This window comes from Branchiostoma lanceolatum, chromosome 11 (assembly GCF_035083965.1).
Source record: "Branchiostoma lanceolatum isolate klBraLanc5 chromosome 11, klBraLanc5.hap2, whole genome shotgun sequence".
In the NCBI taxonomy this organism is placed as follows: Eukaryota; Metazoa; Chordata; class Leptocardii; order Amphioxiformes; family Branchiostomatidae; genus Branchiostoma; species Branchiostoma lanceolatum.
In genome coordinates, this window is record NC_089732.1 from 3,011,014 (window position 1) to 3,027,735 (window position 16,722).

At 43.0% G+C, this 16,722-nt stretch overlaps 1 long non-coding RNA gene across 1 annotated transcript; it reads left to right on the top strand.

Moving 5' to 3' along the window:
- Positions 1 to 1,801: 1,801 nt before the first annotated feature.
- Positions 1,802 to 3,677, top strand: LOC136445455 (uncharacterized). The gene is made up of 2 exons (XR_010757410.1): positions 1,802 to 2,486; positions 2,738 to 3,677. It is a non-coding gene; the product is annotated as an uncharacterized lncRNA (long non-coding RNA).
- Positions 3,678 to 16,722: the final 13,045 nt, after the last annotated feature.

A 16,722-nucleotide genomic window follows, 5' to 3' on the forward strand; every position in this document is an offset into this window, starting at 1 on the left:
ATATCAGTAGTATAGCATGTACATAGTGTCTACACATTGTAGGGGGTGTAGTATAAGTATGGTAATATGTAGTTTTTGTGTAAAAAAAAATGTATCATGAAGTTGTATGCATTGTGACTGTATTGTGGATACATTCCGGTTGCAATTTTCTTTCCGCTATGACCATGTTGCAGTTAACCCTCGTACACCCCAACATTTTTCTTTGTGCTGAAATGATCGAAAAATGGACCCCATTATATTTTGCTTAGTAATTATTATCATCTTCCTTTTTTCGGGGATCAAATTAGTATCTATACATACATGTACATTGATTCGTTGATATAAGAGGAATATTTTGACACGATTAGGTGTGAATAATTCCTGCTCATTATCACAATGTATGTATGTTTCGAAAACTACACGTTTTGCTGGGATGTTTTGCTGGGGTTTAAATAGACCCTACATGGACTCATCACAGACTTTCCTCTATAATTTCCGCATTATTGTGCCAATCTCCGTAAAAAATTAGGAGAGGTTACTAAGTAATAGTAGATGTTTACTAAAAATATTTTTCGGATCAAAAATGTTCAAATTGTCATGGGGGTGTATGAGGGTTAAGAGTAGTGTCCAGTCTATGACTGATGACTATGAGCATGGTGCCAGCTTCAAGCTCAGCACGCGAAGTGTAGAAGTGAGATCTTACGAAACTTGCAGGTGTTATAAAGCCTTGTCATACATGCACTAGTGTCAATAGGAAATATGAAATCAATGCTTGTGCAACTATAGAGACCTGTGATAAAATAAACCAAATAAACATCCAGTCCGGTAAGTGACCCATTTTCTGACTTATTTGACCAATAGTTAAACTCTTTTGTTACATGTAGATGCGTACCAATTTTTTATCATACTGAACTAGAGTTCCACGACCTCATACCTTTCAATCAATCAATCATTCGCAGGCATCAGTGTCTGATGCATGGCGGCTACAGACGTGCATAGGGCTCGCCAGGCTGGTCTGCTCTCGGCATAGACCCTCCAGTCAGTTCTGGTGATCTCCAGCCCCTGGAGTGTGTTGAAGATCTGGTCTTTCCATCTTCCTCTAGGGCGACCTCTAGGGCGCTTCCATACCTTTGCCAAATAATTTTTGACTGACGTATCATGAGTGTTTCTCATGGATTATAAATCATACCAGTTGATCATCTTTTCTACCAAATGACAGAAGTTGTCCAAAGTCTTCTTGAGTTATGCTGGTCATTTACATACACACATACAAACGCTACCCAAAACATAACCTTCTCGGCGAGGGTAATGATCACAGACTTGCCTGTCTGAATCGCACTCCTAGCGGCCGGGCCGACAATTACCGCCCCCACCCAGCGAGAGATTGTGTAAACGCAGGCTAATAACAGTCCAGACATACAGGAGGCTAGACCAAAACTGCTTCAGGAAACACTGAAAACTGACAGTGACACATTATCTATGACTATGGATTACATTGGGACCAGCTAAAACTATCATACAAGGAACCGCTCAGGGAGGAAGGAAGAGGTAACGGAATACAGTAGATGTTGAGGATGATATCAGATAATGGACAGGCATGACACAAAGTGAAACATTAAGAAAACCAGAAAATCGAGAAGGATGGAGACAACTGTTTGATTGATCTTCGGTGGTGCCCCAACGTTACAATAGTTAGACTAAGGATAGAGTCAAGTCAAGTTTATTGCACAACAATTGCATCAGGTACAACGTACGCCAAATAACATGGAATATTAACAACTGCGGACTATTTATACTAGTGCACTAACCTAACATCATAGATGAGAACTGAATTGAGTTGGTTTCACTTGTAGTGCCAGGAGACCCGTCCAAAACTACGTGTCTGTCTGTCTGACGTAATTAGATTTTAGGAAAATGAAAGTTAAAACTTTGATGCAATAAAACCTTGAATCACCAGACTGCACACCTTCTCCTGGGTTCTAGCTGATGTTGTACTAATTATCTCAACTGGGCACTCCTGAGCTGCGATACCTTCACCCTTCACTAGGCGACGCTTCAGCATGGTCGTGTCACGGTCACGTGCAGCCCGATTGTGACTGGATGGAGGTCAGCGGCTGCAGTACCTGCACCTGTCACTGGGCGGTTATTAACACCGTGTTACGTTCAGGTGTGGCCCATTGAGTTTACGAATATGGATAGATGTAGCTATGTTCAAGATCGGAGGAGAATGTAGGTTAGTACACAGGAGACAGAACGTTAGAAAAAAGTCCAAGAGAAGCGTTTTAGAGTTAGCTTGTGAGCTTTCATACTAAATGAGAGTCATCTGCAAACGCGTTTGGCAGTACGTCACACATACCGCGACGTTATGTGTGTATCAGGTACCTTGAACTTAAGGTTAAAGGTCAGAAAGTTCAAGTCCGCAGACGTGTGTTACCTGTGCACGTCTCAGACAGGATTTCTCGATCCCGCGGCTTTCCGACGGTGGAAGTTTAGCACCAGGTATGCAGGTAATGTATCTTGTTGTTCCGGCTATGTCGATACATCGAGAGTTATGCAATGCTAATGCGATGTCAGTTTATTTATTTATTTATTTATCAATCTTTAGGGTAGTCCCTTCAGTTAACAAGGTAACTGATTTCCAAGGGAGCCCTACAGTTGTTGTGGATGTCTTATTTTGCATGTTTAGAACGATTTGTGGTTGTCCGCCTTTACGTTTCAAGGATGTGCGGCGCCTTTTTATTATAGTTCCTTTCCCTAGTTTCTGTAGTGCTGGTCGCCGAGCTTGTCTGGGTGAACCCACGGCCAGAGCCGGCATCTGGCTTCCTCCTGCTGGGGGGACTGGTGCAGAAGTTCGAAGAATCACAGAGCCGACATCTTCCTCCTGCTGCGGGGACTAGCGCAGAAGCTCATCGGAGTCCATTTTACAGATGTAAAAACATAGAAATACCGTATACAACTGTAAAATGAATTCCCATGAGCTTCATTCGGTATAAAAATATCTGTAATTATTTCTTATGGAAACTTGAATATGAAATGTAAAAAAAATAATAAAAGATATATTCAACCTTAATCACGATCACCTGTGTTACAGAAGCTCATCAACATAATTTACCCAAATGGTCTATTTTGTGTCTGGACCACAAGTGAAATACACATCCTGAGGAAGTAGTGTATCTTAAATTGGAATGAATCATAGTGTAGAGTAACAAGTCAGTCTGTACTAGAGTAATATCAGAAAACTTTCATAAGTAAATCATGTGCATATCTGCATATCTAAAGTCAGTGAGAGAATGATGTGTTAAATAAACAAAGAAATGTATCTTGTATCTTATTCTAAGCAGAGTTATCCTTTCTGCGGTTATTGTTAGAAACTTCGCATGGTGGCAATGCTTTGCATGCATCTGTAATCAACTTGTGTGTATTCAGTAAGCTTTTGGATGTTGAAATGTAGAAGCATTACAAATAACAAAATATCTAATGTTAACTGAAATAAGGTTTGTTTTATATCTTAAGTGATAGTGTGAATGCATATAAGCACGAGAGATTCAATGTAAACTTTGGACGTTGTTCCTTTTGTCAGATTTCTGGCAGTAGCATTTATGACCGAATGAGATTCAGCAGATGCGTTTCTATTACCTTTTTGCTTGTTTACGTCTAAAGTATTGAATAAAAATACTTTTCTTTGAACTATTCATTTGCTTCTGCTTAAATGTCTTTTTGTATCCTCAAGTTAGCTACTGGGCCTCCGGAGTTTGCCTACGATGAAGGTGATTGATAGATGTCCCTACCAGTCTTCATAGTTTCTCAATAAGTCAACTATTACATTCAGATTGATTACACTCACCTGTGTAACAGGTGTTCATGAACATAATTTACCCAAATCGATATTTTTGGTGTCCAAACCACGAGTGAAAGATGCATACTACTAAGGTACTGTAAAGATCTGCGGGGGTGTAGGTGGGGTTGGGGCATAAAAGGTCGCGAATAACGATATTATGCATACAATATTAAACGTTGTATTGAGGGGAGGGCTAGAAGAGTCTGGGAAATTGTGGAAAATAAACTTATAATGACAAAATTTTACAATATTTGTGTTTTTCCGCGTAATTCCGACATAATCCGACATAATCCGACATAATGCGACATCGTGTTACGTGACGTCCTGCGACACAGCCTGGCGTGGCCAGACCGGCCTTGAGGGCACCGCGGAGGGCCCTAGTTTTTTGAGACACTAAGTTCCCAGACAGAGAACTAGTGATCTCCTAAGCCATAGGACAGCTCAGCTCAGCCGTCCGAGGCTCGCACATGCCAACCCACTTGGGCTGACATCTTCTCCCCAAAACAGGAGGCCGTCATTCCAAAGCAAGGAGCGACATTACTCGAAATTATCTTGTCTGAATCCAGAGTAGCTCTGTAGAATTTTCGTTTGTGGTCCAACAACCGAAACGTTTGAAAAGGTACGTTTGATTTCTCCCCAATATACGATTTGATTTATATATATATTTGGACATCTTTGAAATGAAGAAGGCATATAATGTTTTTACGTATAACAATCATGCCTGTCGCTGTCTTGCTCCGATATATCACTTCTTCTAGAGCAGACAGAGCCATTTGGGTAAATTATGATAATGCACCTAATGGCATGTTGGATTAGGGTGAACTAATCTCAATTTGGATTGGTTCTGGCGAGTTACACAGGGCCATATTTGCTTTTAAGTCACGGCCCTGAGGCTTCCATACATGACGCAAAAGAAACCCATCTTTTTAGGTAGCATCTAGAGGAAAATTTCAAACTGTTTTTCTTTTATCATGAAGGCGCGACTGTTCCATTCATCAATAGCAATGCTGACTTTTTTCTACCTGTGTGCTTATATAGGTTTCATTCATATGGTAATGTACCTGACGATGCGATGAAAAGTCCACTACTACAAATAAAGTTCTGGCCACGAACTGCAAGCTTTCAGTTGATATCACACGCAAACACATGCATATTCTCTCTCACACACACACGTGCACACACACTCGCATGCGCACACACACTCTCAGCGAAGGTAAAAATCATGACACCTCCCATTCGGGAGATTGTTACTCAGTATAAAGTTGCTTAAAGCTATTCAACAATTTACCAGTTTAGCAAAATATCCTAAATGAATTTATTTAGTTTTTGTTGCCAATGCTTTTATATTCAAGTTTTTTTTTGTGTGAATGACAGAAGTACATGAAAAAATATATATATAAAAACTTAACTTTTAATAATTTTCAACAAACAGGTGCATCTACTGTACGATGGGAGTACCAGGATGAGTTGGATATCTGCTGTAGAGTTTTTTGCTTTCTTCAAGCTTTTGTCAATTTTTTTTCCCGTCGCTCCATATTTTTTCTTTAACAATCTGAAAACCAACAAATTAAATTAATGTTACCTGAATGTGGCTGTGGTCATATGCAAAGCTTACACTAAAATATGTGTCGCCTTTATAATACCAGAACAGTCACTGGCTCGTTACTGATTTATGTCTGATAATGTCTACTTCATGACTTAATGTCTACTTAAGTTCTAAATTCTGCAAGAATGAAATCCCAACCATTTACCATTATGAAGTTATAGTATTTTGACTTTAATTAAGCAAATTAGGTATTCAATTGCATAATTGATATTCATCGATATTCCTCTCTTTCTCAGTTACCTGTGTGACATGTTTAAGAGTCCTATAATGGAATGCAGTTCCAAACAAGCCGCTAGGGGGCCCATACGTACACAACTTACTTTAGGTGGCATGAAATAGATCGCTTCTCGGCCTTTTGGCTAAGATCAAGGCTTGACCCGAAAGGATCACCTTGAGTCTTGCAATGTTTGGCAGTGCGTGAGGGGGTTGCTGTTGCAATTTTACGCCGATGAGGGTTTTCCGAGGCGTAAACTTTGCACGCAACTCTCGTTGAAACGTAGGCCTTACGTTGTTGGGTTGTGGATCACCGGCTCTTGAAGTCTGTGTGTGCGGGTCGATCTTCGGATCAGCCGGTTGGATTTTGTTCTGATTCTAGGGGGGCTTTCGGGCCTGCTCTGTTTTGTATTTGCTTCAGTTCGAAGTCTGGCCTATGGTTTGTCTGCGGAACCTCGTACCGTAGATTTCGCTTGAGTCTCGGGACGGGGGCTTGCGCTCCGCGCTAACCCCCGGTCTCAGTTTATGCCTTCTATATTTACGGGGGGCTTTCGGGCCTGCCCTAGTTTGGTCTAAGGGCCGCTGCCAATGACCATTACTCCTCTCTGAAGTGTGGAGTCTTCGGACTCTCTCTACCTTTCTGCAATGTTGAGTCTTCGCACTCTTTCTACCTTTGCATAGTGCCGACTCATTCCGCTCTGTTTCATCGGGATGAGAGCCTCTATATAGTAACGTACCCTTTCATGCCGATACTCATCATATCGGGATGAGAGGTTCTAATGAACTGTTATGTTGGTTTACTTGTTGGGAGGCGGGTTCGTAACCCGGCGTGCATGGCGTAGCGTGGCTACCCTTCCTGGAGGCAAGTTTACCTTTCTAAAAGAAATGTTTGGTCTGCATTTTGCCAAAACTTTTTTGAATTGTTTTACTCCCCAACAAAAAATAGTTACCACTCAAAAATCATGACCGTAGCACTTGCAGAAAATTTGACCTGAAACTTTGAAGCTACGCTGCAGTATCTAAGGTACCCGCTAGGAGGCCCATAATCGAACTTGACCTTTCCCTTCAAGAAACCTACCCATCTACTGAATATCGTGCACAACCATCAACAGCTCCTCGAGGTATGCTGTCTACAAACAAATACGCATACATACACAGCCCGCTGCAGAAACAGAAACATGTCTCTTGGCACTGTAATCGCATAGCCTCCTTCGCAGGCTTCCTATAACGGCGGCGTATATATTGGGGGGGGGGGGGGGGGGGGCAAGGTTCTCTAATGCCGGCAAGGGTGTTGTGTAGCCAAGGGAGTTGTGTAGCCGAGGGACGACCGCCGTTATATCCATACAACGGCGGTCGTCCCTCGGCTACACAACTCCCTTGGCTATAACGGCGGTCGTCCCTCGGCTACACAACTCCCTTGGCTACACAACACCCTTGGCTACACAACACCCTTGCCGGCATTAGAGAACCTTCACCCCCCCCCCCCCCCCCAATATATACGCCGCCGTTATAGGAAGCCTGCGAAGGAGGCTAGTAATCGCACTCAATATCTTATAAACAAACTAAAATGGCAGACAATACCAAGTCACTGCAAATCTCGTTCAGAATTGTTAAACAAAGAGGAAAATGTCAATTTACAGATGAGCGAAAATATCACTAACATCACGTTTATTAACGTTAGACATCCAGGTTAACAATGTAGAAAGACAATTAAAACTCCACCACTGGACACATTTCGGAGATTTTCGTGTGACATCCATCATTCTTCTTCAGCGTCACAGAGGGATGGATGTCACTCGAAACCCCAGAATAAAACCCTACTTTATCCAGTTGTAGAGTTTGAATTGTCTTCATGTATCACTAACATTATGCGAAAAGAACTGAAATGTCATTTGAAAACGATTGTCAATATGCACCAACACTAAAACAAGTACAATGCAACAGTACGCAAAAACGAAAAATATTCCAACTCCCCCCCCCCCCGGAAATGTGACCCAACCCTAAAACAAACACAAATATACTGTAACAATCATTTTGCTACCGCAAATATACAGTTCAGCGGCCGTTATTACTTGTCTAGTCATTTGCTACTTCATAAGATTAGTCAGAATATTAGGAAGCATGGTTCTGCACAACTCTTGTACAATAACAATCGTTGCTTTCATGTTTATTGCATTCCATTCAGTGGTCTAAATTCATATAAACATAACACTAAGAAGTAATAAGTCTAGTAAATAGACGCAGTGTACACACAGGCGCTGTCGCAGCCGACTTCACAAAGCACATCGTTACAACAGCGGAAGAAAGCGCTTAGCCGTCCGACAGATTGTCACTGATGATCACAGATGATCTGCAGACCAAGTACCCAAACTACAGGTAAGTGATCGTTTTTCGGTTGAGAAGTTCAGATACGAATTGACAGTATACGAGAGGTGGTGCTGAGCAAATCGCAACCATGTTGTTCTTGCTTCTCTTGTCAGCTGCCTGTGCAGCTTCTAATGGCCGAGGAATTCCTCAGTGTAAGACAGCTGGGTGGGAAGAGTGTGTGCCTGCCAAAGACAAGCTGGGAATTGTGCCCATTCTGATGCCTGGCAATCATGCATGTGTCATGTGTGAGGCCATAAACAAGGGCGATGCCTCCGGTAGTCCTTTTCCCATTCTGTCTGGGTCCGACGGTGTTGCAATAAGAGGGTATCCATTCCATGTCCTGTCGGCAAAGAGCCTGACACCGCTCGACCCTTCTGTGATCCTCACTTTGGCTTTGATTGATGCAAAGATCACTGATGTGGAGAACAACACCTTCGCTGGGTTCACCCGTCTCGAGAGACTGTCCCTAGATTCTAACAGGCTGACACATGTCAAGCAGACCTGGTTCACTGGTTTGGAGAAGCTCTTGTTCCTGATTTTGTCCAATAACCACATCAAGCAGATAGATCCAGGGAGCTTCATGCACCTGACTCGCCTGTATCTCTTAGATCTAGAGAATAACCTGATACAGGTTGTAGACCCTGCATGGCTCTTTGGACTGAAAGCACCCATGCGCATGTACCTGGGATTGAATGAAATCAGTAGCATTTCCCCGGGGTCATTCCAACACCTTCACCTGAACTGGTTAGACCTGAGTGGTAATGATCTGTCATGTTTGGATGGAGAGGTGCTTCGTGGACAGTCGTTGCTGGCAATGCTCCATGTCAGCAGTGGTATGTTGTCGTCTATCCATGATGCAAGGCCACATGAAACGATGTGGAGCTTACGTCGGTTTGTCAGTGTGATCAGAGGGTTGACAACGATGGTTGTTGAGCTGCCTAAGTTTCTCTTCTGTGCCAGGCACAATAGAGTAACTCATGAACTCTCGCTTAGGTGGATTTTTGATTCATTGAAGAATGTGCCTCGTACCATTGAGCTAGGAGCTGTTAACCCAGGCAGATCATGTGGGGATCATTTAGATCGTTCCCTGAGCACGATCTCCATCCAGACCCCTGTAGTTGTCCTGGCAACTGGCGGCTCTCTGGCAGATAAATTGGTCCAAAACACACTTGAGCAGTGCAGGCAGGCGTGGGAATACAACAGAGGTATCACTGTGACAGTGGGCCTGGAGGGAACCCCAACCTTCCGATTGGTTTCCTTGGGCAAAGGGAATGCAACCTTTGAGGGTGTTGCCATGTCATTTGTCCAGACGCAGGACTCGAATGCACTCACTACCACTGAGCCTGGATGCAGCCAAAAGCACACCACACACACAAACGCCACCCATGACAATACAAAGAACATCACCTGCATTTTAATCAACAAAGATAAACACACGGAGTTGTTCTTCACCGTCCCCAAGGTCCAATGTCAGACACACACTACAACAAGCACTTACAGAACAGCTACTGACCACTCCAGCAGCCCGACACACTACTCTGAACCCACAGAAAACGACAACACATCAGATCCTGGCGACACCTCCACACTTCAGGTAAATACCACACCTGGACAAGAGGTGCCTCCGGGAACAGATCATGTTCTCATCTCAGTTGTTGTCTCGGTAGTGGTCAGTCTGGCCGTGATGTCTCTTACAGTGTTGGTATGGAAGTTGTGGTCAGCGAGGTCTAACACGGAGGATGAGAGTGCCAGCGACGATGCACACATTTGGATCATCCCACCTGGGGTTGCCCTCCCTGGCTTGTTGAGGTCGGCTTCCCTCCCTGCTTGCCCAAGGAAGCTGACGTCAGATGACACAGCCTCCTGTAGGTCATTGCCCGCTGTCCTACAGTCCATCGAACCTACTTACAGCGGGATCCCAGATGACATAGCCGCTGCTCACAGGCCTCTGCCTGGCATCCCCCACATATACACAGAGATTCCAGATGACGTCATTTCCGGCGCGGTTCGGTCAGCTTCTCTCCCTGCAGTAACATGCAGACGTGGGGGCGCCGCAGACGACTCGGTATCCTGTAGGTCATTGCCGGCTGTTCTCCTGTCCATCGAGCCCGTCTACAGTGAGATCCCAGATCAAACAGCCGTAGCACAGAGCCCCCTGCCTGTTCTCCCGCGCTCAGCCTGGGATATCCCGGATCATGAAGCTGCTGCACAGCGCGCTTTGCCTGCCCAACAACACACCTACAGTGAGATTCCAGATGATGAGAGCGGACCCATGCCTTTCTATACTGACGCTGCAGCCTCGCTTCATGTCGTGACCAACAGGAGACCGCATCGACGGGCCTTCCGGGATAACACCGTAGCTTCCAGCAGAGACCGGTCTGGAAGGTCCTTTGCCACATATGGATCGGCTGAAGAGACCAAAGCCGAGAGTAACGACTTCTACAGAAAGGCCCCCGAGGTCCAAGGCATAAGATCCCGCAGACAGCTAAGGACAGCTTTGGTATCCCAGTGTGCTGACCAAGGTTTGAGGAAGTACGTCAACGTCACAGATGCAATCCTGTCCAGAGGTCAAAACGTCACAGAAGCTCATATCGCCTTCCTCACAATGCATGATGCCCACCGTCCATGGGAGATGTCAGGCGATGGAACCTGTATTACACCACGGCGTGCGTCCTTTCCCTACGTCACACTACCTAATACCTACTGGCCATGGGAGATCCCAGGTGATGGAACCCCTAACAGATCACGGCCTGCGTCCCTTCCCTACGTCACACTACCCAACACCTACTGGTCTTGGGACATACCAGGTGAGGAGACACGAAACACACCACGGCCTGACTCCCTCCCCCTCGTCACACTTCCTAACACCTACTGGACATGGGAGATACCAGGAGAGGGAACCCCTAACAGATCAGGGCGTTTGTCCTTTCCCTACGTCACACTTCCTAACACCTACTGGCCTTGGGAGATACCAGGGGAGGGAACACGAAATACACCACGGCGTGACTCCCTCCCCCTCGTCACACTACCTAACACCTACTGGCCATGGAAGATCCCAGGGGAGGGAACCCATAACACATCACGCCGTGCGTCCCTACCCTACTCCACACGACCTAACACCTACTGTCCTTGAAAGATCCGAGGGAGGGAACCCGTAATACACACATCACGGCGTGCGTCCCTTCCCTACGCCACACGACCTAACACCTAATCTCCAAGCTCTGCCACTCTCTAAGCAGAGGAACTTTGGCTTGGTGAGATAAACAAAACATGACAAAGTAGAAAGCCCGACAAAAACGCCTAAAAACACGTCAAAAACCAGCCGGACCCACTCCTCTGCTTGGAGAGTAAAACCCCGCCGCCTTTCCGCTTAGACTACCTAACACCTCCTGGCAATGGGAGATGCCGGGGGGGGGGGACCTGTTATACATCATGGAAACCGACCCTACACCCATCACCTGCGACCCAAAACCTCCTCCCTCTTGCGTTACTATTTCAAGATTTCAGAATTAAAGTTTTACACAGACCTTCCACATTTTCTTTTTAGATGTATATACCTTTGTCACGCCAATCTTGAACTCCCCAATCCCCAATTTGAATATTTTGGACCTGTTGATTAGCAGCACAGTGGCAAATGTCTCTTACCCATTTGAGCAAACCTGATTATCTATTGAAGAAAAAAGAGAAATACATTAAATCATCGCCAAGAATCACCTTTCCTTGTTTCCCCTCCGCGAGAAACCCCGTGAAACTGGAGATATTGTTACCGCCATGAATAATGGAGGTATGGTTTTCGGTGCATCTGTCTGTCTATCTGTCAGTGTGTGTCTCCGGATATTTGGCCAGCAAAAACGTAAGAACGCCTGTATGGATTGTGATGACATTTGGTATGTGGTAGATCTTTGCGTAAACTAAGATTAAGGTTGATTTTCGGCCTACTTGGTACTTTCGCAATACTTCCAGTTTTTGTACTTTTTGTTCCGGGTAGGCTACGGTGCTTTTTCAAATGTAAATATAGTGTCAGTTTCGGACACTAGCAACTTTGTCCTGGAATTGCAGAATGTTTTTGTCAATATCTTTCAGAGGATAACTCAAGAAAACAATGACAAGCTTCTTTGATTTGGGCATGTGCCTAATTTGCAAATCAGACCACCTGACCTTTTTCCATAAAATTATTATATTGAAAATCGTCTTAAAGCTTGCGTTTTCATTTCTTAAATTTGAAGTAAATACATTTCTGTCAAAAAACTTGTGAGCAATTACCGCCTTGCAACGTAAGTGTCCCTAAGTACAGAGCTACAATTTTGTTAAAAGATGCTCTCCTTGTACTAAGAGACTTGGTACCACAGCGATATACTGACTGGGGGTCTGTCAGGACGGAAACTCAAATATCAGATTATGGTTCAAAATGCACCGACTGTGGCGGCCATTCTGTAGCTGTCAACAGAATTTTGCTGCAGCTGCCTTCAGTTGTTTGGATAGACAGACATCATTGGCCTGTTTTCATGCCAACTCCTTCATTTACGACATCCTGTCCTCTAGACTAATTGTTACATTTGCAACACGTGTCCATGCCCACTCGAGGGTCAGATCTTCCAATGACGTCACGTCACAGGACTATCTGACTGTCCCGAGGGCTGAAGAAATATTCTAGAAAAATTCACAAACTTAAAAAAAACAACTTTTCTTTCTTTTGCGTGGAGGGAGATGGCTGTGTTGGGTATTAGACATTTTAGTATTAAGATAATAGTAATATGCCTCTGTCTCTGAAACCAGAGCAAGACGTAGACTTCATATTGTATTAAGAAAAGATGCCATTAATGTAAACATTCTTATAACTTTTCAGAAAGTAATACTGCCACCAAAACAGGGATGACAATTCTCAAAATTACAAGACAACAAGAATGTCAAAAAATCAAACTTTTAAGCTATTACTGTTTTAACTTTGCAATCAAAACTGTTGTTATTGAATTCAATGGTCCCTGACATGCTTTGAGGATGGGGATATGTTAACATAAAAAGTGTAATTTATCTCAATGAAGAAATTAAAGATATTGCGAACGAATACGTGGGAACTATTGAAACAAAACTTTGAGAAATCGTAATTTTATAATCTGAATGAAAGAAGCTTCCAGCCACCGATGTCATCCAAATTTGTCACTTTTATTTCAGGGAAGAAAATTATGTCGTGAATATATTATGTGATCTTTATAACTTAAATTACATTCATGCACATTAGTGTAAAACACATGGAACCAGCATACAGAGACTTAGTTTTTAAATCTAGCAAGAAAATATCACAGCTTTAACGTTACATCTAGATTGGTATTGTAATTGTTGTAAATGAGGACATCGGTGGCTGTGCCAATAATTTCTATCTGTGCCAAGATAAAGGAGTAGGATCCATTCAAGCAGTTTTTAGTGGATCGTGTATGTGATGATAGGTGTTCTGTATAGAGTGTTGATTTCTTAGGCCAAATGTGATTGTACACTAACCAGAGAGTAGAGATTAGTTTCTGGCGGTGCGTCAGATGTTTGGTGGTAGAATATTTCTCTCGCCTGAAGCGTGATTAAATTCCACTGCTGGCAGCAAGCAGATATCAATATGTACAAGTAGTGCTGAGCTACGTGACAGCGGCAAACAGTCCAATGGAGAATAAGCTTGAGGAATATTACATCAATTGAAAAATATTAGGGAATGATCTTTAAATCTAAAATTTTGTAACAATGAGCCAATGAGCTGCGACAGTCAGGCCTCATAATATCGAAGCAAAATCAAAAAAAAGAATGATGTCATGTTGAGGACAGACCACAGGAACTTTTTCTGATATCAAACCCAGAACTCACAATAATTCCGCCGGGACTGAACCTAACTAGTCAAGTTACGTGCGGGGATCCATGATCCAGTGAGCCGCAAGATCGCAGAGGGAAACTCCTGTCGGGAACTCAAATCCCGGTGTACCCGTCAAATCAATGTTGGAGGACAGTCACACCTTTAATAAAGACACCACCACACTTCTGGAAGACAGTGTTGTGTACGCCTTGGTCTGCGGTGGTAAAAACTTACCAGTTCCGAACTCACAACGCATCTTAACTGTGCATTACCATTCCGTTAAGTACAGAACTGTCTGATGTGGTGCGCTATATGCATATTCATATTATATTGTTTACATTGTAAGCGATCTACACTCAAGGACACTCGGGCGTCCCTGTGACAAGGTGTGAAACTGCTGCAAGACTTGGTAGAGGAGTCATGCTATTGAATCACCGATAGGCCTGGTGAAGATCCTAAGTGACGTCGCAGCAATGATAAAGCTCTCCATGTAACCACAGATGTCCGTACCTCGGCCTCAGCTGCCTGGCTGATCCGTGTGATGTACCGTCATATTTTCAATATATACATATCAAATACAACAACAAAAAATATGACAAAACTACAGGTTAATGCAGATTAGTTTCTCATGTCCGGCAATGAAACTCAATGTAGCATCTGAGCTCAGGCATCTATCTCTAAAGCCGACCTGTTTTATAAGTTATCATCTTGGACTATGTTTGGTAACGCTGTCTACAAGGCGACTGTTAGGATGTCTTTATCGTTTGAACGTGTCCTTGATACCACGAAACCACTGTGACCAAGACACTCCATCGTACTGGTAAAGATTATATACAATCTATCTACTGATGTTCACAGATCAAAATCTATGAGAGGATTGCAACAGGAAAACAACAACATTCATCTACAAGGCCATGTACTTACTCTTGTCTAGACTTGACAGAGAGATGTATACATGTTATACAGAGGCTCTGACATGTCACAGTTCATTGGAGTCTTTTTCCGCAGATCTTATCTAGCCACCCCCCTTTCGGTTGACTGAAAGCAAACTTAGAGTAATTCCCCATTGTACTGGTACCTCTGACATGTAGTAGTTGAATACGAAATTTGAAAACAGAATATCATACATTATGGGGCACTTTGTATTGTAACTGAGTTCGTTATAATGTAAATATCTCTTACAGCGTAATTGTGTTCACTTTCTTTCTAATGAAAAAATTCTGACTATTTTTTACTTCAAGTTGATTGCAAATATTGCCATTTGCTCTGCGCATGTGATCTGCAATAAAAGGTTGTTTGACAGATTTTGCCTTTTGTCTGCTAATTTGAAACTAACGTTAAGGAAACGAAAGAAAGAAAGAATACAGCACATGACGACTTGTAATACAGGGCCTAGGGACAACCAGAATCAAGCAAATGTATGTTTCGCGAAGTATTCATCGGTCCATATAGTTGTTATGTCACAATCAGCTACTTTTTCATGTCACATGTATTTTTTCTACAGGCTAGGTATACATACATACACATTAATGATCCTTGTTTATTTAGTTCAGAGTAAGTCATTCCTATCAACTGTGTTTCAAAAATAATGTGCAATGTAGTGTATGCAGTCAATGTTACTCTCTTCCCCTTTTGATCTGATGACCTTAATTCTGGACGATGTCAAGGCATTCGCGTTATCGTACTAAGCTGTAGTTGACAAGCTGAAAACACACAATGTCGATTATAGTCCACCAGTACGCACGGGCAGTCAGGTCACTTGTGAAGTATTACACCATTGATAGAATGGTCTGTCTTTTGTTGCGTTAGCGTGTTTCATTAAATTGTTAACTTACAACACCGAGAGAGAACGCCTCTTAACCCCCTCCCCCACCGCAAAATGAAGTCTTCCGAACTGAAATCATTTTAACAATCCAATGGATATCCACAGATGACCATCAACTTCACTTAGATAGTCGTGGTCTGCCCTCTAGCGTTTACTCTGAGAACTGGAGTATATTGTCCTTTCTAATAGCCCACCCGGTGCACAATCATTGACATCTGATATTCTCTTTTAGAGATCGTTTGTAAGGACCGGTGTGTCGTTATGAAATGGTCATAAAGGCCTGTAGACCGCTTTTCATTGTGGGTATGATGGAAGAGGTAAGGGTCATACAAAATATAACAGAGATACAAATAACTTCATTAAAGCCCTTATAAGTCAATTACAAAAACATAAGGGAAGAGGTATGGGTCCGACAAAATTTAACAGAGATACAGATTACATCATTAAAGCCCTTATAAGTCAATTCAATATGTTAATGCAAAAACATAAGGGAAGAGGTAAGGGTCAGACAAAATATAACAGACATACAGATTACATAATAAAATTTCTAATAAATCTATCGAAATATAACAATACGAAGACATTAGGGAAGAGGTATGGGTGATACAAAATATAACAGAGTTATAGATTTCAGCATTAAAGCCCTAATAAGTCCACCAAAATATATCATTATACGGCAAATACATGGCACACAACACATGATAAGGTCGATCTGGTGCATGATTCGTGTCCCTTCGATTTGGTCATTTCTTCACTAGTCATTTGCTACTTCATAAGATTAGTCTGAGTATCAGGAAGCATGGTTCTGCGCAGCTCTTTACAATAACAACCCAATAATACGTCAATAACATTCCTTCCCTGTGTCCTAAATGCATATAAACATCATACTAATAAGTTATTAGTCTGGTGAATAAAAGCAGTGTACGCAGAGACGCCACCGCAGCCGGCGGTGAAAAGCTTGTTACGCCCCGAGAATCGTCGTTTAAACAGAGGTTAGAAGATATGCAGTCCGACAGATCGTTACTGATGCTTACAGATCTGCAGACCAAGCACACAAACTT